The sequence below is a fragment of the Halictus rubicundus genome, chromosome 6 (genome assembly GCF_050948215.1).
Source record: "Halictus rubicundus isolate RS-2024b chromosome 6, iyHalRubi1_principal, whole genome shotgun sequence".
Classification (NCBI taxonomy): Eukaryota; Metazoa; Arthropoda; class Insecta; order Hymenoptera; family Halictidae; genus Halictus; species Halictus rubicundus.
The window spans coordinates 14417886-14444497 of record NC_135154.1 but is presented as its reverse complement, the minus strand read 5'-3'; the positions used below and the strand labels follow the sequence as shown (position 1 = coordinate 14444497).

General features: G+C 43.8%; 1 protein-coding gene and 1 long non-coding RNA gene across 8 annotated transcripts in view; both read left to right on the top strand.

Annotated features, from left to right (window-relative positions):
- Positions 1–26612, top strand: part of LOC143354721 (uncharacterized) — a 597645-nt gene that overhangs the window by 199209 nt on the left and 371824 nt on the right. The gene's annotated exons all lie outside the window — the stretch shown is intronic.
- Positions 1–26612, top strand: part of LOC143354718 (uncharacterized) — a 575799-nt gene that overhangs the window by 189920 nt on the left and 359267 nt on the right. For 2 of the 7 annotated variants that reach the window (XM_076788981.1, XM_076788978.1), the window contains exon 1: positions 22880–23960. The exons of the other annotated variants lie outside the window; for them this stretch is intronic. The gene's annotated coding sequence lies outside the window, so the exon portion shown is untranslated. Of the gene's footprint in view, positions 1–22879; positions 23961–26612 lie in introns of those variants that run through there. 7 annotated transcript variants of the gene reach the window in all.

The window sequence follows — 26612 nt, the reverse complement described above, 5'->3', positions numbered from 1 at the left end:
TCTGCGAAAGAAACTAGGAAACTGACGTGTTCGAAGGCTGAAGCGATGGTTGCGACACCACATTTACGGAAGAACGTAATGCGCATTGATAAAGTGGATTTTCTTCATAATTCCGTAGGGAAATCGGCCCTGAAATTATTAGATTGCGGATTTTGTGCAGTTGTGGACAAACTGAGCAGTTGAAACACAAAATAGAAGAAACATTCAGACGAGTTTCATATCATTGATACATCATTTCCGACCCATTACAATTATTAACCCTTTGCACTCGGTGCTATATTCATTCTATAACTAAATTTTTCTTCCGTCTTAGAATATTTTCATTTCATTCATGCGAAACTGATCCGATTTCCACATATAATATTTGAATATTTAGTAATCTATTAAATACAAATTTTGTAACGTAACAAATATTTTGTAAAATTTCTCGTAATTTCTTTGAAATAATGCCACAATAATTTCTAGTGGTGCTTCAGAGTCACCACTCGAGTGCAAACGGTTAAGAGCAGAAGTCAATTTTTCCGTAAGTCCCATTTCGCGGAATTCATTGCAGAAAGCTGTAGCTCAGCAGAAGAAAATAATACGAGGTTAAGTCAATGAAAATCTGTATTTTGCCAGGACACCGAGTGCATAAGCTATGCGGCGCCCAAATGACTTTTTCCGACCGCCTATTGCGAAGCTCGGCGCATCGCGAGCGGGTCCCGCATTTGCACGCAGCGCGTCGCGGCTGCAGGTCGCCCGGTGCAACCAAACTTCGCACAATGGGGTAACTTGGCCATTACTATCGCGTGGCCATGCCTTGGCCATACCGTATCGCCCGCGGTTCTCCCTTAGCGTTCTCTCCCTTCCTGTTCCTCCTTTATTATGCAGGAGCCCCGTGCAGCGCAGATAAATGGGGGTGAGACGCGGCTTTTCGGTGGCCTGGGTCCTAGCTGCACACGCGTACGTGCATCTATGATGTAAACTCGCGCGAGTCTGTACGAAATCGTCCGGGAGAGAAGCTCCGGCAAGTTTCACTTCGGTCCGGGGGTGCGCAGGTGACTCTATCCGAGCGTAAATTCGAATTAGAGCCAGAGGCCCGACGCTGTCCCGAGAACAACTTGCATCGGCCGGCAATGAGAAGAATTAGGATTACGCCGCCGCCGGCTGATTAGGAATCGATGCCTAGCCCAATTGCCGAGGACTACCATCATCGTTCGTTGGTCGACTTTTAATACCACCCGTGCGATCGAACCATTTGTCTAACGACTATTCAGAGCCCAATCTTTTACCCGAACAAAATCCAAAAAGTGTTTGAACATAATGTTTCTGATTCTCGAGGAATCGACGATACTTAACCCGTTGTAATTTCGTGAAAAACAATCGTACGGCAATGAACTTGTACTTATTTTAAAGCTTGATGATTATTTTCCTTTGTGATAGTTTTACATGATGTAGCAGATGAGAAACTGAGGACCCAGTTCTTATAAGAAATGCTATAAACTGAAACGTTTATAAAAACATTGAAAACTTTTCCATCACATAATCGAATCTTCGGTGTATAGTGAGCCTTCGTGCATCCTCTTTTTATAAATAGTTTCTTGAAAACGTGTTACAAACTACTCGTTTTTTATTTGCACACTGAAACAACGTTAACCACGATATTCCGTTAAAATCATTCTATTGTTTAGACTGTTTTTCAGTGACATTTCTAAAAACATTGCACAGTGTTAGCACATTTGGGGTCACTGCCAAATAAATATTTTTAGCAGTGTATTTCCGCGAGGAGAACCTAAAAGAATTCATTTAAATAATGAAATAGATATTTTTACGGAAGAAAAATCGTACCGCTGTTGTATATGCAGCGTGGCGCCCGCAGATAAAATTACATTCTAAAAAGGTCCTCCTCCTAGAGCCAGTTACGTTTTCATGCTAGCTTTGTTTTGTTTTAATTTCAACCAGAAAGCGAATATGACTTGACCCAGTTATGTGAGCACCATTTATATTAAAGCACGGTCCGATTTCTACATCTGTTCATTCACAAAGTCACGGAAACATTATAAATCTATTTACTGCATCATACGATTTCGAAGGATCGCATCTTCAGTCGCAAGACTGTGAAGGTTGTTTAAAAAACCTTCGAGTATTCCGTCGAGATAAAAGAAAACCGTTCAAATGATCAATTATTTGTTCACGTTCGATAAAACCAAAGCACGAAGGATTTTAAAGGATTCCGAGAATCCGTTCCGCGCGCAATTAATTTTTGCGGAGCTCTTAGCCGCGCAAAAAGCTCGTGGAACAAGAAACAGCTGGTCGATGGACGAACGCGCAATTCCACTGTAAAATTCCTTATATTTTATTTAACTTACACTTTTCAGAACGTGCTTCATACGAAACGCGTTACGCCCTGCGCGCACCGCGCACACGTACAAGCGTATCCTACTTCGTGGAACCCACCACGACAGACGCGAAATTTTACAGCAGAAACCGGAATGGACTATGAAACGCGAACACATCGACACCGACGGAACAGGACCCCATACAACCCACGTACCGACGAGCGTAATAAATATTTACGGTCGAAGCCAAACATTTTTCCCGGTCGGCCGTGCTACGCCCAGAGAATACTGTGCGCGAGCTCGTCATACCGTATTCAAAGATCTCGCGCACCTAATCACGCCGCGGTTTTCTTTCGATGCCAAATAAGCACAGGAATGACCGAGGAACGAAGCGTTCAATAATGTCCAATTGTTCGACCAACAAAACTGCAAGCGCTTGCGCTAACCGATGTTCTATAAAGCCAAGAAACGTTAAACTTTATGCGTAGGCATTATTGCCGGGGAATAAATTGCAGTGATAAAGATTAAGGGGAAACTCTTGTAACCGCTTGAAAAAATTGCCCTTTACGTACGCGCTTCGATGATACTATAACTTGCACGCGTGTCTTTAAAGTTTCGATATAAAATAGCAAGTACTAGGAGCGCGAGAATTGATTTTGCAGATGCGAGTCGCGCAACTATGTCAAGGCACGTATCCATTTTGTTGCGGATAATAAAACATTACGCGATTCTGAGAATACGTCGATTGATGGAACACATTTTTATTTCATTTTTGTTGCTTACAATCAAGTTTAAAAATGTTTTGCACAAAGATCCAATATATGAAATTGCAATGCTATTACATGATATCGCAAATTAATAATTGTTTCTGTATGAACAAGACGAAAATCTTTGGTGAAAATATGAATTTTGCTGAATCTTATATCCTCCATTCTGGAATTAGCAGCACGATTTTTAATTAGTACACGAGCCGACGAGTACACATTGCAAAACAATTGAAAAACTTCGTAAACCTCCACCGCACTATGTTCCAAAATAACATTCGCAAAAATTGCCTCACTTTTATCGCGTAGCATGAATACTCACCTTAATTGCTCGCGGGTAGCCTATCAAAAGAGAGGAAAAAAGACAACACTGCCGAAAAAGTTATTTAGCGCTCGCGGAATAATTGTTTGCGTAAAAATTCTCCGCTTTTGACGGCGGCACGAAGAAAGACCGCGCGGGCCAACAATGAGAGGGTAAAAAAAAAGGGAAAAAGGGAGCAAACCTGTGGGAGAGGGTAGTAGAAACATGGAGGAGAAAGGGGTGGCTACAAAAGGGGGTGTACGAGGGTGAGAGAAGAATCGCCGCGTTGTGACCACGGTTTTTCCGCGGCCATTGCGTGGAGAACGCCACGGCACGGATAACGGGAGCGTATCTCGAGGTAAGTGGGTCACGATGCAAATAGTCGGGTGCAATTTCTGCAGCGGCACGGCTCCGCACAGCTCCGCCCCGCTCGGCTCGGCTCGGCTCGTGTCGGTTTTCGCGGCGAAACACGCGGAGGGCAGCCGCGCCGAAAATACGCGCGGATCCGCGTCGCGCTCGAACAATGGCAGAGACGCTCGGTCGCGTTTACGCGAACCGCCGCCGGAACAAAAGCAAGAAAAACGCGAAAGGGAAGGAAGTAATACGGTAGAGACCCCGTTCCCTGAACCGATGTAAAGATACAACCATTGTTTTCGACAATGGGAGTACTGGGTTAGGGGGTTTTTTTGTCCGACCGAGGGGAGCTCTCTTTTTAGCTACGATTAGGCGGCGGCGGCTCTCGCTTGCTTGTCTTTCACGCGATCCTCCCCTTCCTCGTCGTCTGCCGCCTCTCTCTCTCTCTCTCTCTCTCTCGCGCTTCTTCTGCGTAATGAATAACTTATTGTTGCCGTGACCTTTTTAGGAGGTTTCCTCCTACCTTTCGTATTGTGCATGATTTCTATAGCGAAATGTGCGGATATGTTTTCGGAACAGTTATATACGCACAATTATTTCGGTATATGTTTTACTCGTATGGATAGCACTGGATTTATAACATTTCTGTTCTTGCTGATATTGTCCAATGCATTTTGATTTCGTCTTTCGTTAATGGATTATTTTAATTAATTTCTGTATATATGTATTTTTTGTTAGTTTACCATTTCTACAATTTTCTACTGGAGATATTCGTGCACTGCGAGACATAAACGACTAGCAGGAATAATATGTGCATCACGCCTTTTGTTAAATTTTCCATTTTGAGTAGCTTCCCCGAAGTCTATCGATAGGAGCACTGTTTAAAACGTACGCCTAGCTTTTTCTATCTCCTGCAACGAGTATTACGGCGGACCCGTCGAGCGTCAAACTGCCACTTTTAATACCTCGTTTAAACTATCTGTCGCCCACCAAAGTAGAGCAATTAATATTGCAGGAGGAATACCAGTTTAGCACCTCCCGCAGATAGTACACCCTAACTTGTCGTGTCATAGTTGGCTGCAGTTTATCGCTGCACAGTTTCAAGAGGCGAGTTCGGCCGAAGTTACAAGGTAAACATAATTTCCCCGTGGCAGCGTGTGTCCCTATCGGACGGCGAGGAAAAAGGTGGAAATAAAAACGTAGGTGGAATAACAGTGGGGCAGGGGGAGGGGGATGGGGGGGTAGGTGCACGCGCCGTTAGCAGGGTCGTTTATTCTTACGTGAGTGTCGTTAGTGGCAGCGCGGGGGACAAGCGGCCGCGTGATTCGCGTATAACGAACGATCGTAATTACGGTTAACCGGTGAGGCAATTTCCACGGTTACAGTGACCGTGAAACGATTATTGGTCCTGTAGGGGTTGTTCGTCTCGGCGAAATTACGATTAGGCCAATCGACTTCGTCCGTGTATGGGGAGGACCGGTGTCGCCATTGTTGCCTACTCGGACACGATTCGTTTGCATGAGGAAGTTAATTACCGAGTTGCGACACCGGCGCGGCGTGCCCGTCACACGCCGTTCCCGAGGTTACTTCGAGAATCTAGCCTAATCGCGCCGCGGATTTAACCTGAAATTCAGCCGTAATTGTCCGCGGAAATTGTACTGTTCTCGAGTAATAAAATTTACCAAATATATATATAATGCGCATCGTTCTCACGTTTTTGATCTGAATACGGGCATGCATTTAAACGGACAAGTAGAGTGAGGACGACCTGTAGTCAGACGAGGGGAGTGGGGATGGTGCTTGGTCAGAAAAGTGAAGCAGGAATTTTTCCAATAAAGTTTATTATATGAATAGATAATACACACTGTATTCGTTACTTTACATTATTCAGACTACTGATCTTTATACAAAATAAAAAATTTTCGGATCAATTACAAGGTACTGGAATGAAATAAAAATTTGTTTCCCCCATGAATAATTCTAACAAGCCGATGATAGTATACTCTTCCTTCTTATACTTATCCTTCTGTTTCATGTTTCACGGATTTGAACAGATGAAACACAAAGTTACAAAGGCGTTAATTAATTGAAGAACATTTTTCTATTGTATACGTCTTATTAGAATTATTAGAAGACGTAATGCACTGCCGTCTAACTTCTGTTACTCACGATTGCCTGAAAAGATTTTCCTCTTGCATAAAAATCTAGGCATCGATGTTTTCCGTAAAAATGTTTGGGATAGCTGTGATTTCCGGTCCCCGTTTCGAGTCGCCGCGAGAGGGCCGGTCGGATATAAACGAGCCGGCTTGAGAAACAGCGAAAGCGCCGCAAGAAAACAGTCGGCCATTTGTCAGCGGACGCCGATCGTGGACCATAATATACCAGGTCGGCGGATAAGTTACTGTTAGGGACAGGCATTAATTTGGGGCCGAGTTGGCGCGCGAGACGGTGCTCCGCGCCGCGCGGCGTACAGCTCTCGGGCTGCACACGCTCCGGGATCTCTCCCCCGAGGCTATTCCGTCCCGTTAACGGATAGCCGGTGCCCTTAGACGAATCGATCCTTAGCTGGAAGCAGAAACCCTCCTATACCTAGCCGAGAAAGAGACCTGGACACCGGTCGGAGATCGCCCGGCTGCCACGACGAAAAACAAACATTCGATTCATTCCTCTTCCCTCATCGTTCTCCGTGTCTCTGGAACGGGGGTGGGAGGGGGCGGCTAGAACTTCGCCACTTCCTGGAAGAAACGATCGCGTGCCGCTCGGTCGATCGACGTGCATGCGCCCTCTTTCCGTTCCTCTCTGTCCCCGGCGATACTTTGACGTCGATGTCTTTTAGATGTCCCTGCGCCTCGGAATTCCGATTCGATCCCGGCTTTGATGCGTGCATATTTCTCTGGAATTTAATTCGCCGGGGTTTGATCGATCGCTGGCCTAGAAAACAGGTGTCTCTTTCCTTTACTTGACATTTTAAGTCGCGTTCGCGTGCAAAGTCACGAGCAGACTGTGGATCTGCGAAATAAAAATAAAATCTCTACGCTTTAATTCGTGCTGGAATAATTTCAAACACGCTGGAAATAGTACACTCTATTCGTCGGGAAAATGTATGTTTCAGTTATTTTAATTTTCCTCCTGTTTCGAGTTGCGCGAAGATCCGAGAGGCATATAAATTTGGTTTGTTAACAGGTGACTTATACATCCGGCGTAATAGGACAAATAATTTCGACGGTGGGGACGAAAGTGTCGAGAGAATTGTTTAATTGGCGAAGCCAGGATTCGTGGGAAGTGTTCCTGGACGTCTGCGTGATAATAACCGGTTATGTAATTTTAATTAGGTGGGGGGAAGGGGTAGCGAAGCGAGTGAAAAGCGGGACGAAACGGGACGAGGGAATCAGGGTCGATGGGTCGCGACGCGGCCGAAGTTTTCATCGCGCGTTAACGCCGCTCGTTTATTTTTCCCAACGGTGGTTTAGGGTTGTTGCGATAGGTCCCGGTTACATCCGTAACCGCGTCTGCATTCCTTGGCCCGCTGCCCAGCGCGGGCTTTTCTATTCGTCGAATACCTAATTCACCGGAGGCTGCGTGCTGTGCTGTGTGCCGGTGTGGAAGTGTTTTAAAGGCGCGCGGATGCACCGGTAACCTTCTTTTCTTAAACCGTTGCGTCGCGCACGGAACACGAGAAAAGAACGCCGCGTCAACGACTCTGTCGCGCTAAGACCGTTCGCGTAATCTCGATCCGCATTTAAATTTTTTACGTTCGATCATTGGCACGTCGTTGTTTTAGATGTTCTCTAAAGATCCCTCTGTCACGCGTGTCATTCGCTTTTTACTCAAACCCGACTTGTAGCACACAAACAATTTACTAAGTACGACTTACTATTAATCTCGGTTCAGTGAAAGATTATTTTTACCTGTAGAACGTAATTGAATTTAATCTCGCGTTCGAGTCCGAAATGATTATGATAGAGTCTGATGTCGATATTATATTTGATCCATGATTTGATAGCGTAGCAATTGGAACTTTCATTAATGTTGTGTCACTTCAAACGATGTTGACGTTACATCTAACGACGATGTAATAACACGATGATATTCGAACTATTTGATTGATCACCAGAGTGGGGAGTTTGTGCATTTACGGTGTAAATAAGTAGACGAAATACAGCATCGAATAAACGTCAGATGAAATTGTAAATACTGTTACATTATTTTCAAATCATCAGGATCGCAAGGAGAAGAGCTAAACCGTTCCATGATCTTCTCCCTCTCGCAACCAACGCGCAGCGTGTATCTCTTGCACAAAGAACCACAGCCTAGTGACCACCAATCATTCAACAAACAAACACTCTTTCCCAAGGACAAACCTGAAGCGCAGTTTATTACGGCCGTTACTCCAGAAAGTAAAAGCAACAGCTTACCGAAGAGCAATCTTTTAGAGTGTTGCTTTTAGTCGTGCATCCCCAGAGCGTTCTCTCCCCACCGACAAACCATACTTTCTCGAAATTCTCAAGTCGTCACACGAGCCTGGAGAAGCAACAAACCCCTAAACAAAAATATTATCGCCGGGAAATAAAATCGAATCTGTATTACACCGTGTCCCTCTTGTCCCTTCGGGATTCTGCTCTTCGTGGCTGTAATTTCCGAAACATTCGAAGGTGGGGGGGTAACACAGAGTTCCTTTGGTCGGGCAGAGTTTCTTCATCGTCGAGGAATATTAAATTCCCATCGAGTAGGCTGGTCGTTTGAATCGCCGGGCGATCCACGGATTTTTGACCGGGCTGTCGGCGTGTTCGAGGGGTCGGGTATGCTGCGAGAGGTAGAGGAAAGAGCAATTGAACCCCTCCAGGCTGTCTTCGGGACGACCCTGAAAACCCTCGGCCGTAGTCACGCAAGCACGCGGAATGCCGGTAGGTATATTCTTACCACGACGTTCCTTCAGACTGCCGGCACGAGGGCCCTAACGATGCTACGGAATTTTAATTCGATTTGCACCGACGCGAATCCCCGCCAGAGGAAAGCCACGCCGTCTGCGGGCCGGCGGGGAATCAGAATCCCTCTTGTATTCTTCCGACGATAAATCCTCGCGCGATATAACCCAATTACTTCTGGCCGACGCTGCCTGCACCCACGCTTGCTCTCCTCTCCGAATCGAATCGAACTTCCACGCTCGGTAGACCGCTCTCCGAGTCGAAAAGGATCGCGGGATGTGCCTCGGAAACTCGGAGACTCGATCGATCCTCCATTTTCGTCTTATCGGGGAGAAAGTCGCGATAAGTTTGCGGGAAGAGTGTCGAGGTACAGTCACAGTCGTAATGCAGTGATTTCTCTATTCATGTCGCCGTGACCTGGATGATAAATGTCGCAGAATTATCCCCACTACCGCGGGCTATACCTCGTGAGGGGCCACGAAGCTCGAGGGACCTCTAGTATGTCTCCTGGACGATCCATGACGCTGGCAAGAGCCGTGTTGTTGACATGTATCGAGAATTCACTGTAGTTGTCCGTTTTGATAACTAGTAGAGTGCGGATCTTGAAGCAAAAATAAAAATCGTTTGGATCAATTACCAGAAGCGGAAGATATAATTTATTTCACGATCAAGATCGGCAGTCTCTATCACTACTGTAATTAGCTGGGAGAACAAAGTTTCTTTCAGGGATCGGTTAGAAATCTCGTTAAATCTGTGACCAGAGTCGAGTATGGCAGGGAATCTCGTCGCTCGGATCGCATTCTACCGGGCTCTGCAATCCGATACAGACAGGCGAGGGCGGTCTTTTATCAAGTGTTAATTAGAGAATGAAGAAACCGCGAAGAAAAAGATATCCAGCCATTGGTTTCTGGGGGAGAAATTTCTGCAACGCGTCGATTCCTTTCTCCACTCGGTTGACTTTACTCCTGGAACGTATCAAACCGAGAGCTCCGAATGGTTTAAATCCACCGAGAGCTTTCCAGGTGAGGGGAGAGCTTCGCCTTCTCCACCCTCTCCCTCCCTGTCTTCCTTTTTTATTTTTATCTCGGCGAAGTTGCTTTTCGTGCGCCTTATCTCGGGATGATGGCATCTGTTACGGCTGTTTCCTTGTAAGTCCGTATAATATCGTTGACAGGTAATTTATGTGCCTCCGGAGGAGACAAGCTTTTTCATGGTGTTCGAATTATGAGCGGATTCTCTTGCAGCGCGACGCTTATTAAATATTCTTTTTATGCAGCGCAATAGGAAAGGAAGATGGAGTCCTCGTAATAAAAGGAAATCGTTCCCCTTCGAATCGCAGTCATTTAGGCGGGACGCTGTACATTTGATTGAGACGCGCGGGTAATGACGCGTGTTTCTTTTAATTCTTTCATACGACATTATTCGACCCCCTCCGAGACTGGACAACGGAAAAAATATTTTACTACTAGGTGCCTTTATAACAGCAACATTTTTATACGCTCTTTCAAAATTCCCGGTCAGTCGGTAGTTCCACGCATAAATTTCACGGTTGCGTTACTCTCTTATCATGAGGCCCGCTGAAAGATACGGAAGACGTAAAATTTGGGCATAAAAAGCTGCAGGTGACCCTAAAGACTAAAAAGGAGAGACGTAAAAATTTATTACTGTTGAAAAAACGTGTATGCGGATTTTACGCGCCCTTCGCATTTTGCAATGTTTTTAAAACCTAATCCCGCACGAAAGCCAGACGGTTTTCTATGGAATCCACAAATCATGGTGTTCTCTGTTTCTTACAGAAAATTTGAACGATTATTTACCTTCGGTATTCGCTGATAATGTGCAAACAGCGACCAGATAGAGGTTGCACGAGCTAAAAATTCTATTTCCGTGCCGGGGACAAGTTCAAGTTCCGGTTCGGCGTCTCATTAGACCAGTTCGACGTGGGGCGGGACCCGATGACGAAAGGATTAACGCAGCAGAAGCTCGAGGGAGGCTGGAATGACAGTAATAACAGACCTGTCCGTCAAAACCGAAATTCCATGGCGGTGGTGCGCACAGTAATCTACGGGGCTACGCCATGCCACCGGCAACACCATTCAGACCGGCCGTCATCTATTTTTTCTCGTTTCATCAGTCCCGCGGCACAATTGGCCTCTCCCAGAATTAGCGGCGGGACTTTCGGCAATTTCGAAAACCGAAAGGCCTTCTGCCGCGCGTTCCCGAACGACGACCTCGTTTTCTTTTTTCGGGACAACAGGCGCCGCTGCACGATGGCTCGTCGTTGCGAGCTTCGGCTGACTGTAAACTGAAATGGTGGCTCGGCTGTCGATCATTCTACTCGTCGGTAATGAGTCCGTTTCGCGGGGTATTTCCGTTCGTGTGTCATTCGGCGCCGGAAACTCTACGAAAGACAACGTACACACGGGACCAAATGTTTATTTCGAGTGCCGGATTGTTTTAGCATTTACGACAATTTGTAACCGATTTCTTCCACCGTAGTGTGGACCTTGGCTATACGCAACGAAAATAATTTGAAAGATTCTTTTGATCTCACCCTCCGTAATTGTGACACGTGCTGGGAAAATGATGTGGAAAAAATTTGGGGTCGATTTGATCACGGGGCAAGAAATTTGAAAATTTTTGAATTTTTTGAACCTCGACATAAATATACGTTTCGATATACCGTTGAATTTGTCTTTTGTATTTGTATGTTGCACTTTCGATTTATAGATAAATCTATCAATTGATAACACAGATTTTTGCTTGTGCATACTTTGCCCAAGTGGAATAATGATCACCTATGTTCAGACAAAATGGGGAGAGGATAACTGAGTTGAGTATGATCGACCTATGGTTGGAGAAGTAGAATGAGGACGGTCCACGGACAGACAAAGGAGAAATGAATTGATCGGACGAATGAAAATGAAGTGCAATGTAAATGAACAACGAATTCGAGTGTGTTTAATAAATTTCTGAAAATATAAATCAATAGTAGGATCACTTGTACACAGTGCACTTAGTTCCAGTCTAGTTTTTATTTGTTTGTACTCAGCATTGCATCTTGCAGAAAATTAAATCGACTTCGAGTGCAAGGTACTAAAATCACATCATTGGTTTCCCATTAATTTCCGCGAAAATTGAGATGTATATTAGTAGAATGATCGAAGTGCAGAGATGCTTCACAGAAACGTGTCCACTATCTCGGCCTCTGGGAGCAGTCCGCGTGGGCGGTAATTACGGACTTCGGGAAATGTCTCGTTCACGCGATATACATAGAATAATACGCTCCACTACGATCCCCCACCCTGGGCAAAAGTTTTCTTCGCGGAAGCCCGGGCTTCGCGGAGCAACTCGAATTAGACTAATCCGTGCACCGTCATCAACTCGTAGATGATGCATTAAGTTATTCCATTCGAAACAATGGACCACGATACGAGGGAAACTGTGCGTGAACTGCGAACGCGACTTTGCCGTACGCTCCATTGACTCTCGCCCGACGGAACTTCCTATATTTCATGCGGAAAGGGAAATTACCGGGACACGCATCTCCTTGTATCGGGACGATTTAATTGTGCCATCGAAATCACGCCGCGTCTTACCACGAAACAATTGAGTCACCAGCAATGCCTCTGTTAGCTGCTATACGGAACCCTGAATCCAATGAACACCTTGTTTTCCTATTAATAATTACTTCGTTTCAAAGAGAAAACGCTGCTTTGGTATTTATCGAAAATACTGGTATCATGAATTTTTGGATATTGTTTCTGGTAAAAATAAAATAAGCCCTCGTACATAATAGCTTTAAATATTTACAGTATATCAATGACTGTTTCTTTATCTAAAATCCCTAGGACTGCACAAACCATTTGTGCTATCCTATTGTCCTATTTGTAGCTTCTATTTCAATTTTTTCAGATTTTTCGAAACCAGATATTCGCGTTACCGATTCTTTCACTTTCACAGATATTAAGCAGCGTAAATCAGACATCGCAACCACATCGTCGCTGCGACACATCAGTCGCGCGAAATCGCACGATCGATCGTTGCAAAGCGTTTAATATAGTCCTCCCGGTAGCATTAATTCGCGAGCAGCATCGGCGGAGGTGCACGCGTGGTATCGATGGCCAAATATCTTATCGATTATCGGCTCTGTATACAGAATCGCGTTTTCTCTTGGGGAAAAGGGCGGCGTATATCGTGGTCCAAGATCCGCTCGGACGTATAGATTCGAGTTTCCAGCGTGTTTAACACGCGCCATGCTCGGACCGGCTAATGTTAACACGATATTTCAGCGGATAACGAGAGAACGGCGGCCGGTTAATGCGGGCGCCGCGTGCCTATGCGTAACGCACCGAGCTCGGCAGTCGAATTTCGCGAAATCTCGGCGAAAAACTTCTCCCGCTAATGGCCGGCGAGCTGTTTTCAGTTGGCGTGACATTACGAACGGATTTCTCGACGGACGTGATTCAGGCGAATGCTCGAGGAGGCAGAAGGCTCGCGCAAAATGAGCCGTGATGAATGAAAACGCTACTCGCCGAATCGTGTCCGCTCGAATACGTCGATTCGATGCCAGAAATCCGTACCCTTCGTCCCTACTTCGTTGACCGTGCGCCAGCCCCCAGGCTCGTCGCAGACCCGCCGTCGTTATGACGTATCTCTAGAAATAAATACTCCTCTCCGCGTCACGTTCCGTTAATTAACGCGTTTCCGATCCGCTCGACCCTTTCGCGGACGCTCGGATTCCTATCGAGTTTAGAGCGTTTTGCGCGAATTTTGAATATCGATCCGGACCCGCCGGACGTTTCTCTGTGTACGCGCAGAAGCGACGTATTGTTCGTACCTTGGGAAGCTTACAGTTGTAATTAGACTGGGCTTGCTGTAGATTCGGATGGCGAATAGCGCGTAGCTTGCTGTACCATCGAGTGACGATTTTCGTTCGATTTAATTCACTTTATTATACGTGAAATTGCGAATATCACTGATTAAACTCTGTATGGTACTTTGTAGGCGGGCGAATTTGTGTGGAGTTATATTAATTTCGGGTTGACAATTAATATAATTTACCGAAAATTGACAGTTAAGAGGTTCTCGTAAAAGTTACACCTCATCGACGGTGAAGTTTGAGATAAGTGGAATCAGCGAACATTGATCAGATACTCGAGCAAATTGATTTTTCTTGTCGGGGATGGTTCCCGTAAGAATTATCATCTCAGCGTGGTTTTATTCAACGAAACAGTTTCTGCACTGCTATCGTAGTTTATACACTGCAGATTTGGATGCAAACTCCAAATAATGTAATTTAAAAGATAACATTTTATTTCCTGCGTCGAAGGAGTCAGATTGATATTCAAAGAAATGAAGTTTCATAAGTATTCCCATCTCACGTACATAGCCACATATAGAAAATAATATAGAATAATATAGAAGATAATATAGAGCATATCGACTATGTAGAGCATACTGAAGATTGTACAGAAGATAATATAGAATATATAGAGCACATATAAAATAATATAGAGAATACAGAATATGTAGAGTATATACAAGAGTACGTAGAAGATAGTATAAAATATATTGAGCGTGCAGAAGTGTACATAACAGATAGTATAGAGGATATAGAGCATACAGAAGCTAATATAGGGTATATAGAGTCTAGAGAAGATAATATAGAATATATATATAGGGTGTAAAGAAGATAATGAACGGCATTTCTTTGTCGCAGTGTTTCCTATAGAATTTCTGGAACTGGTTTAATAGCCACCGCTTTCGAAACAGAGCATAAACAATCCGACTGTTAGTAAACTATTACCGTCGCGTAATATAAGAGCTCGGTCGACGTTGTGTGGACAACGGGGCATTGGGTTGATCAACGTGGGCAGAAACGGTGTTCGCATCACGGTCGTCTGCGAATTCGTTCACGCGTTGTGTATTGAGCAATGAACAAAACATTGCATTATTTGTGCCAATTCGCTCTGCTTTTCAATACTTTTTAATATACGTCATATTGGGTCGCGCCGGTATGTTAGAAGTAGACGCGCTTTCGTACACGACTCCTTTCTTCTTTCTCTCTCTCTCTCTCCCGCAGTGTTCCGCGAAATGAATATTACACTGGAAAGAATATAGCCGACGCCGACGCCGCGGCGCACTTCATGTCGGAATAAGAAGCGCATAGAATATTTTAATTAAATCCAGGCCCTCGGAGAATCTCGGCGAAAGGAAAGAAAGTATATATAGCGGGGGTTATACTGCCTCGAGGAGATTTATTACCGTACTTGGAGAGACTAAAACGCGACCGGGTAAATAGCGAGGAACGCGCAGTTTATTCGATGCCGTTAAGAATTCTTTAAGTATCTTGCCCGGGCAGATAAGCTTAACGTTCGAGAATTAATTAAAAACATGTGCTCCCGCCGTAGCCTCGGCTACTCCCCGCGTTTTATCGTATTAGGTTGTTGCATACGAAATGCATCGAAGCAATATAGGTATTTCATTTTAACGAACTTCATTAAACGGGATAAAGCTCTGCACGCTTGACAACGAACCCACCGTGTACTGGGTGATCCGCGAAACGGGGATCAGAAACGCGCCTACCCGCAATCTAATTGAGAAAATGGCGATGGCGAAAATTAAACGAACCAGAGGGAGCACACTTTAACAAAATTTTACTTGATAGACCCGACGAACTTTAGTTTCAGCGATTCATAAGTAATGTCGAACAATATATTTCTATTTCTATTAAATTTCTCTGTTGCGTTTACTTACCCAAGCCCATAAGTCAGAATCATTAGACGAAACGCTGGTCCATCGGAATCATTAGGCAGAGGTAATAGTGAACTATGCGTTGCTGGATCCGGAATAAACCGGTGCTAATTTTCCTCGCGTGTCGTCGCGCGTTTTACGAGCTCTCGATTTCGCGCCGCACGCGTTTCGGCATAAATCGCGGCTCTAATTCGGTTGCGCTATTCGACACCGCCGTTCAAAAATGTAAGCTTTTGCTACATCGTCGCCCGTTCATTAATCACGCGTAGCAACGCGCTGGCAAACCGCGGTGCTCCGCGTGACTATTAAGAGTTTGGAAGCCGACACGATTTCGCGAACGAGCGATTAACCCATTAAGACTCGAGCAATGAAACAAGACGGTTCGCGTCTATATTTATTACTTGTGCGGATCTTCGTGCAAGATAATAAGTCTCCCCATCGACTACGTGCAGCTGAGACTAAACAAAAATTGTATTTCTTTTCCTATCAATTTTAATAACATGAAGACACAGCTGTTTCATGTTTGGTCTACACATTTTTTCACTTGTACAAGTACACACAAGAGTATATATGATAGCCTACCACAATTTATTTCTCTTATTTCGTGAGAACATAAAAATTATAATTGTGGACTCCACACGTTGACGTACGCGTAAACTTTTACACGTTGAAAGAATTTAGTAACGAATGCCGAAAACTGGGGAATCGCAATGAAACAAATTTTGTTTAAATGTCCGTGCTTTTAGTGGTCCATGAAAATTGTTATTAGACCGGCCGATTTTATTTGGTTTCGCGACGGCAGTCAATTAGACGAGCGAGACAAATGGCGAGCGCTCTTTCCTCACTTCGTAAATCCGTTAACGCGGCCGATCCTCACATTCTAAGCTCGCCCCCCTCCCTCCTCCTCCTCGCACTCGGAGTTCTGCAAAAAGTTGCCAAACTACCGACTTCAGCAAAAAGGGACGATTCCCGCGGCGCCATTACAGCGATTTACGGCCGTGCTTTTCCGCCCGGGCCGGCTCGGCTCGGCCCGGCCCGGATCGGCACAACGCTCTTGTCGATCGTAATTTTCCCGGCTAATGTGCTTAGGCATCTTCAACTTGTGCTCTTTCCATCGACGAGGCCCGTCGATGTCACCGTCGAACCCGAAAATAGACCGCGCCGCTCTTTCTTTTCATTGGAATAGCGATATTGCGCGACCGGAAGAGATTTCGCACCGCTCCCGAGTGGCTTCGCATGTTCGCCAATCTCATGCGCGCTGAGAAACTGCAATTTGTTTTTATTAGACGTTGAGTGCCACGTCGATGCCCATAAACGTCGCATAAGATCGGAATAGTTTATTTAATAATACCAGGATAGAGAAGACAAAGTTTATCATAATAATCACGAATGTAATTCAACTATTTTTATTCGACGACAAAGCTATTGTACCCTATAAAGACACAGGATGCATCAAATAAAACAGCTTTATATGATATGGAATTTATTAACACTAAACCTACCATCGCTCGCCAAATGATCGGTTTCAAATTGTTGATTTCGTAATAATTATTGAAGCTGTAAAGGTGCTTCTATGGGGAAGAATTCACAAAATCGAAATAAATACAGCTTTGTCATTTTGATTAGGAACAACATTTCACTCACTTTTAACGATAGGTTTATCGTTAATTGAATCATTCGGTCGACCGTCTGGTGTTAAAAAATTCGAACGTTCCGATCTTCATTTTAACGAGAGGTTATTTTTCCAGAGTTAATTTTGTTTTTCTATCAATATTGTGTATCATCATGTACAATATTTGAAAAGGCGTCTAATTCGTCATCAATATCAAATGTCTTTTTAAAAATAAATTCTGGTAAATGGTGATTCAAATGCTACTCCAGATCTTTAGATTAATTCAGTAATTGACGGTGACATATGGAGGTTTGAGTTTGGTCTGAATTCGGTTAATTTTAGAACTCAAAATTATGGATGGTACTGTTTTGTTTGATGCCCAAGTTCGAATTGGTTTGTTCTAATTTAATGTTTTCCAAGAAGCACAACTGGTTGTTCAGAACTCGTCCCATGTATTTCTACGAGTTCCGTCCGATGAATATGCATCTTCCCAATTATGTATAATGTCAGAACACAACGTCAAACATAGCCCGAGCCTGTAATCTCACTTTACTGCGTCCACTTTACTTGTTCAATTATGATCTCCGGTCATAAACCACCTACGCGTAACTTTTCTGCGGACCTCGCGTTTCGAAGGATAAGAGAAGAGAAATCTGTACGTGCATAACAGTAAGAACAGTTATTGCGCACCATTAATACGTGAAAAAGTATGATGCCCGGAGTGTAGGACTTTCTAAATCAATGAAAATTATTGATTCAGGCGGGGGAAACACTGTCCTGCCATAACTTATTATTCAATCTGTGAAATCTTATTTGAATCTGCCTTGCCTTCGGAATCAACGCAATAATAATGACAATAATCTCAATAAAAAAAATTTTTTTAATTTCAATATGCTGCTCGTGGCTGTACAGCCAATTTCATGATTCAATAGTTCCGAATTATTTATGTTGTCGTACGAGGAATTGTAAGAAACATTTCACTTGTTCAAAGTCTATTCGACTGTAACTCCTAAATTAATCGACGTTCTGAAAACGTGTTATATCAAGCATTTAAAAAGACAATCCGAAGTTGAACAGGCGTATGCTTCTACGACCGACTTCGTATTGATAATACTCTCATTCCGTGAGTTGGCATCGAGCGCGGCTCGGTAATTCCATAAGGGGCAATTAAATTGGAATTATTTTCTGTCGAGTAAGTAGGTCGTGATTCAGACTGCCGCGGCAGAGACAACAGTGGAAACGGACGTTGATACACAGACACGGGCCAGCAGTCGATGACATTTCCATGGAATAGCTGGAGTTTATCCGAAAATTTTCGTGTCGCGACATAAGTCAAAACGAGCACTATTCGTAGATGAACGTCCTAAACATTATTAGTCTGAGAATTAACAGCTATGTATAATAATTTAAATTTTTAAATCTGCTACATCCCTATATAATTTCATAAAAATCATATTTCCAATTGTAGAATTCCGAAAATCTCATCAACTATTTTCGCTCGCATACAAAAATTTCTTTTAGCGGTATTAAAGGCGACTGTACTAGCATTACTCGCTGCCATACTAGATCTGCCTTGCCAACAGCGTTTCACGAGGATATGCCCAGCCGAGGCTCGTTCACAAAAAAATCCAGCGTCTGGTAAGCTTCTCGTTTCTTAACGGGTGGAGGAAGCGGACATACCGCAGCTCCGGCTCACCGTAAACACGGATTAAGGGAAATTTTCTGGTGTAATCTTACTAATGATCCCGGAAAAACAAATTCGTTTGACGCAGTGGCTCTGCTAACTGTCAACACCGCCCGCCGAATTCCGTAACTTGTGCAAACAATTCTGCTGCGCCGGGAAATTATCCGGCCGGAATGTTTTATTTTTCTCCGAACTGATGTTGCTCCCGCCCATTACCGTTCTGATATACAGCCCGTTACCGTCTCACCTGTCTTCGGTGTTTCTCTACAGTTTGCCAGAATCCGAAAATGCTTGACAAAATTCGTACGACTGTTATACAATATTAATTACTAGGTTGTGGATTTGATGCACTCATGGGAAAGATAAATAGGTGAGAAACAGTGTAAAGATTAAAAAGCTTCATGTACATGAGTATTAACTATATTAAAAATGTGGAATCTTATTTTTCAAAACTTGAACAAATTTTGCATTCTCCACTGTGCTCATTAATTTTTAATTATTTAATCCTATACTTTTGTTGAAAGACTAAAGAAAGAGAAATATGCTGGAAAAATTTTTTAAACATATTTTTCCCTTATGAATGAAAAATATTTTTCCCAGATGCGTTTTCATTTCGACGTCAGTGTTTGTTAGTTCAGAAAGATAGCCAACTATCGGTATTGGAAAAGCCCGAACAAACTAGAACAAATGCAACGTCCTAAAAACGGATCACCCAAAGCACAAGATATTTTTATCTTTTTATTACCGCTTCTGTTTCAAAACGTGATCCGTAACTAAAAAATTAAAAGTATTCTCCACCGTGTAAAAAATCGGACCTGCTTACACGTATTTTGCAATGTCAACGACGCAATAAAACGAATGTGACACTTTTTTAAATTGCGAACGGTGCTCCAAACTTTTCCACTCGGAGTGTGCTTGATTTTAAATAAACAAGGATTATAATTTCAAACCGCGACAGTATAGATATATTCGTGAATGTTGACGATGAAGTAGTATAAAAAGGGAGGAGATTTGAATTTCCAGAAGGCAGAATTTAAATTCTACCTTCCGATAGAATTTTCAAAAGTTCATCGGGAGAGCATACCTTTGAATACGACTGGCTAATGCGTCTGTCCATCAGTCGCTGCTTCTACTTGTGTAAACATTGTAGATTCAGTACTATTCGCGTTCTATTTCTACTGCGAGATCGCATCGAGTTATTGCGGGAAATAAATACTACCTTGCAGCTGTCTACATTTATAGACTATGAATTTTCATGCGGTCGTAAGCTATGGTACAAAGCTCCTTGCGAAAGAACAAATAAAAAAACCTCCACAGAATCACATTCGCTTTTACGGTATTTTTATCATATTGAAACTTGTTGTTTGTTGTTTGAATTAGCAGCAGTGTTAGTGGAAGAATAATCAGAAAGTGAAATCATATTCTACTTTACCATCATGGTTCTTAAATATACAAATTGATCTTGACATAACAATACAGGATGATCAATATGTTCTGATCAGTTGAAATGTCTCCCTTATTTTTGATGGTAGGAAAGAATTTAAACAAGGTAAATTGTTTGTTTGGATGAGACAATTGTGGGTAGCAAACAATTTTGGTCAAGGTCACATTTCACAAAATTTCAAGGTCATCAAGATCAAGGATGTTATTGTTAATTTGACAACGCCTCAGGTATACCAGTTGAATTGAATACTTCGAATCTAGCGGCCTAAAAAATTCCATAAAATCAAAGCAATGCCTTAAATGAAATAAAAATTAAAATGTTATGATTTAGGATGCTGAGAGTGCTTTTCCAATCGTCTTACATTCAGCAGATCTACCCAACTTCGCTACAGTCGACACCTTGTGAAAATTCATTTATAAATCTAGAAAAACGATAGTTTTGCGACTGGGTACTCGAAGTGTTAATTGCTAGCCAGCGGAATAGACCTCGTGCAGGCGAGCGTCAACAACGCTTTTTGAAGTCGTCGCGGTGGGGAGCCACCTTAAGGGAAGCCGAAGCGCAAGCGTCGCCACGTGGAGCACGATGTCCACGAGCATTTGGCGCTTGCGGCGCGATGACGAGCTTAAAAATTCGACTTGGCGCGATTAGGTGAGCGAAGGAGATGGGAGAAGAGCTGGGAGGCGAGCACGAGAGAGATAGGGAGAAGATGAGGGGAGAGAGAGGATACCTTGAAAGGGGAAGCTGGTCCAAAAGGACGATGCAACGCGTGTGCGCGATGGTGTCGAGCGCGTGGTAGGGCGGTTCGCCGCGAAAAGGTGGGGGCGGGAGAGAAGAGGAGAGAAGAGAGGGTGAGTACCACAGGTGGTGGGCGTCCCGACGCCGTGAGCGCCGCTGCACAATGCGACAAACACCTAGAACGTGGCCGACGCGACGAGGAAAATTCGTACCGTCGTGTCCATCTAGCCGTCTGTACGTCCATCCGCGATGGTGCTCGTTGTCACGGCGAACCAGAAGCCAACGAGCAGGCCTTCAGCTCTGGCTACGTCTTCGTCAGTGCCAGAGAGCCCATTTCTCACACTGACTTCATGTTCTCTCTTTTTCCCTGCTTGGCGCACGCATGGGTCCAGACGTGTGCCGCCGTGGGAGCACATCATTGGTTTGCGATGTTGTAGCTACTGTACGTTGGAGGAATGTAAAGAGATCTGCGAGATCTCTCTTTTAAATTTTATAGTATTATTACACCTCTCGTACACATACTTTTTAAATCAACCCTCAGTGGAAAATTCTTCTATTCTCTATTTTAGGCACAGCACCATTTTTCTATTTTTCTACAATTCTCTTGGAAGTTGCTGTTCGTTTCGAAATATGATCGGAGAGTGTAAAATTGATGAAAATGATGAGAAGGGATGTAGGTCAAAATAATTTAATTGAAGAAACCGAAATTAGAAAGTCGAAATTTCGCTTAACCCTTTCGCATTCTAAACATCCTAATCAAATTCAAATTGTTCGAATGTGCTACAATAATTCGAAATTTCAATTGTAATTCCACCCCTGATCGAAGATTAATGCCACACCCCATGTGATCGACAGATTACATTGGGAATCAACGCGTTACATCAACCAGTCGTTGCTTTTACCCCACCCCTTCAATTTTATCGCATTATTATTACACCCCTCTGACACACGTAATTTCAGATAAAAATTCACCCATTCCCTCCAACTGTCATCAATTTGATATATCTCAAATGTGATTGACCAAATCAGAGTGTCAAACAATAATGAATGAAAACTCCATGGGAGTATTTAGTACCTAACGATGGTATTTTCGAAATGCTTGGAAGGGTTACCTTCAGCCCTCAACAAACGGCCCTAACCCACCAGCTTCCACGAACCATGGACATCACCTCACAATATCTCGCCTCAATTAATCACAGTATTTTCTCTCCTTCTATTTTATGCTATTATTATCACATCTCTCTTATACACATTTTCAATTCAACCCTCAGATAAAAATTCGCCGATTCTCGAACTCCCTTACAATTTCACGTAAGCATTTGAAACATGACCAAGTTAAACAGTAAACCGAAAAAAGAACGGAAACTATTATTATTAAAACCCTCTGATACATATTTTCAATTCAATCCTCAGATAAAAGTTCACTCATTCTTTTCAACTGTCAACAATTGAATACGAGTAATTGAATACAATTGAATTGAGTAACGCGGTAGTCTAACAACGGGGTATCCATATAACGCGAAGGAAAAATTGCGATTGGTGTGAAATTCAATTTGATGTTATTTGTAGCAATTCTGTTTCTTATAACCCCGCTTTAACGAATCACTCGCGTTACAGGAGGGTTGCAGTACAAAACAAAGCCGAATGAAAACTCGAAGGGGGTACCAAGTGCGCCCATTGCCAAAACGCACATAAGGGTTAATACCGTGCGCCCCTAATCTCGTCTGACGACCATCATCCTCCGAGCTCACCCACCGCCTCGCACTGCCCACGGACATCGCCTGGCAAGGTCTCGCCGCGCCACTAATCACCGTATCCCCTTCGCTCGCTTGATCCGCGTTTTCTATCGCTCGTGCCTTGTAGAACGCGCGCACCGCTACCAGAGTCTCCTTCCCTCCCTAGCATCCCCTTCCCCTTTGGATCCGGCGAGCTTCCGTCCTTATCCCTCTCCCGCCCCGACGGTCCGTTTCGACGAGATACCGCTTAGTGGCGCAGTCGTCGCCACGAGAGCGACGTGCTCTCCGTCGGTGGTCATGAATCGTGCGGCGGAAGAGGTCCTCGCGAGCCGGCTGCCGCCGTCGTCGTCGTAGTCGCGTCGTCCTAGTCTTCATCGTTGGCTCGTCGTCATCGTCGTCGTCGTCGTCGTCGTCGTCGTCGTCGCCACGTTATTGTGTCGCCTTGTCGTCGTCGTGCGGTGTCGTGTTCCTCGTAACTCGTGGTGATCCTCCAACGAAAAGAAATAAAAGTATCAATCGGAAAAGGTAACCGTGATCTTGATCGTCGGATCGAGGATCCAGTCCCGAGGACGGTGTGTGCCGTGTCTTCTCACCCTCTCCCAAACGAAAAGGCAAGCAGGATCATCGAAGAATGCATCGTATCGCTGGATCCTGATCGGATCCGAGTAGTAGGCGCAACGGTGGCCGATCCTAGGGGACTCGCTTGCGAGAAGCGAGATCGCGTCGGCCCGTCGTGTGACGTCGCGTTTGTCGTCGGATCGACGAGCATCGTCGTCAGTGTGATCCCGTCGTCGGAGAGATGGGCTTTTGTGAGCGCGTGCCGCGGAGCGGTGAACCTTCTTGCGTCGCTGATCGCCGACAGCGGCGCCATAACGGGGTGCGTTCGCACGCGACCATAGTGTGAAACGAGAAAAACGAAGAGGAGGAGGAAGCGGAAGAGGTGGAGGAGGAGGTGGTGGAGGAGGCGGAGGAAGACAACGGGTGGCCGGTTGCACGGAGAAACGACAGAGCTGGAGAAAGAACTGGCCGGTTCTATCTCTCTCTTTCTCTCTGTGTTTAGCACCCTGGCCTAACTTACCCGAGCCTCGTCGAACACACCTCGGTCAGATACATCTTATAGATCCTAGATCGTGTCCAACCACTCGATAGAAAAAGTGTGTCGTGACCGTTTCAACCGTGCGATTTTTTTTTGTTCTCGTTCATCGTGGAGATTGTGTGCTCCGTTTTTGTGACGCAACCAACGGTCGGAGGACGCGGGCTCACCCACGGCCGAAAATGTGAGAAAGTTGTTGTTCCGGCTGGCTTGCACACCGGACGATCCCGTTGACAAGGTAATACGACCAGTTCGTAGCACCGGTGCTACGTTTTTACGCGCCAAATGAACGGGCCACACCGCCGCGCGTGATTTACACGCTTTACGCGCGCAATCACGACCCGTCGCGCCGAGCTGAGCCGAGCGGGGAACGCGTGTAGGATAATTGCGCGGCCTTTTGCGCGCTGTTTATTTCTTTCCTTCCGATTTTCTGTCCCTTTCTTCGGGGGCTTTCACAGATGCTAGATCGACTGGCTTGGTCGTTACCAGACTGCATATTTTTCTGCGAAGTAAACGGATGACCAGTGTGTTGTTAGATACTGAGATTGACTATCTTCAGAACGGCGTTGATCATTGATTTCGTTCTGTGGGATCGACGGTGTATCCTATAATCATGTCTGTGCTACCATAATTTGTAGATGATTCTTTAATATTTTTCATAGCTGTCTTCAAGATTCAGGAGCTCAGCAGCAGCGGATGAAAGTGTATCACGTATAGTTATCTGACCACGTGTAAGCAATACAACATTAGACAGAGTCAGTTTAAACTTAATAATTGCAATAAGTCGAAAATAGTGGGACACTGTTCTAAAGTGCTTTCACAATTTCGAATTTCATCTAGTCTACTTTTTTCGTTCTTTAATGCCGATTTTAATGCTTGATCAATAACGATAACCATATTTATATTTCATCCCATGTGTCTGTAGATTTGATGAATTTCAAGTTTTCTCTGTCCTGTTTCGAGATTTGTAGATTTGGTTAAGATCTTTGGTAATTTTTTGTCCATCACCATGTTTTACACAAATACAGAAAATCCATAATCATTAGGCTGACTACGATCAGTCGTTTGCTAATAAATAACTCGGATCCCTGACTGACATAGAATGGGTAGCATAACGCTGGTAAAAGGGGCTTGCAACGTGCTGTGTGTATATAGTGTTTACGTTTTCGCATCGTAGCGAGGGAAAATGCGATCGTCAGGGATCGCTGGCTACGAGAAAAAGTAAACTAGTGTCGATGGAACAGGTCTCCGACGAAGTATTCATGATTTGTTCATGGTAGCCATAACACGAGCGGCGTTTCCGTCGTTTTGTGGTAGCTGTCGGGCATCTCTACGAGTCTCGAACACGCTTTCGCAGAAGTGAAATGTTTATGTTCAACTAATGTGTTTTTATGATACGGTGTCGGTAGATAGAAGTCTGGTGTTCGTTTCGGTGAAATTAGACAGTAATTCAATGGTGAGTCAGCGTTAATCTACTTCTGGGAATTTGTTCTTGATATGTATAAATAGAGATATGTTTGCTCACGCGTAAACAACATTCCGGAGCCTATGTATCAACAATACATATTTCACCGTTTCTCGCGAGCAAAATTAATTACATGAATATTTTTGCACTTGCAAAATATATATTTATATATTATACAGTTCCCTAAACACAAAAATAAGAGAATTCCTTTCACAGTGACATTAATTTTTTATTATTATTGACATTAAGGACAACATAAGTGAAATACTTGCATATTTGAGATGCCGAAGAATGTGATACTGAAAGGTCTCTCTCTCTCTATGTATTGGAATCAATTATAGTTCGCCGAGTTCTTTGCGGATTCCTAGACAAAAAGGAAGAGCGCATTTCAAGTATGATTAGTGTTTCGAAGAAGTACATTACTCGATGTCCATTTTGTTTTTATTTTTGCTTCTTTCACTGGCGCAATATGTTTTTCTAATAGGATACTTTCTATCGCGAATCACTTTCGCGATAGAAGCCGCGCTCGCCGGCGCTGCTAAGAGCTATCCTCTGAATCGATTAACGTAATTGTCGATCGCGTGTTCGACAGTGATCGATCGTAATATTCTCTGACACCATTGTGAATGGAAAGCGGAGGGCGCGTAATACGTTCTGTGTTGACAGATGTTGGATGGACTGGTCGATCTTGGAAAGTTGACCTAACGCTTCGCGGTGTTGCCTCGCCGGTGCAATTATGTGCGGCTAGTTGGGCTTGTATATTTCCCACATAGTTGCTGATATTCGTGATGGAATTCGTAAGAACAATTTAAATAGAAAATCTATGAAACTGGAGAGAAAGATGTACATTAGTGACATTTTTTGAAAATATGTATATAAAATGTTATAAACAATTAATTGTAACAATTAATTAATCAGTGGTTAAATATGTCTGTGATAGATTGTGACAGTGACTGTGATTGTAATTTATTATTTTTTCGAGGAGCAGAGAAAATAGTGTCTAACACTGAGTAGTAGAATAGGACTGTCTAGGTCAGCCAAACAGAATCGCACGCTTTCACTGCAATTCCGCTTTTCCATGGTTATAAAACAATTTATGGCAGGTGTAATAAGCTGTGCGGTAATGAATAGAAATTATTATAAATAGTTTTCATTAATAACATTAGAGTACAACAACAGATGCTTGAGTGTACGTACCATTTCTGTCTTCTTCTATTTTTACTTAATTCTATATACGTTCCAGATTCTCAATGTGTACGCAAGTTACATAAATGAACCTTAAATTATTTACATTACGTTCATACATATTATTTAATAAAACCCTGTAATAAGCAGCTTTTGTTATCAGTAATTATAAAATAAGAAACCGGGCTTAGGAGATTTATTAAAGTAGAAATAAACTACAGGTACCGAATTAATCCCTGT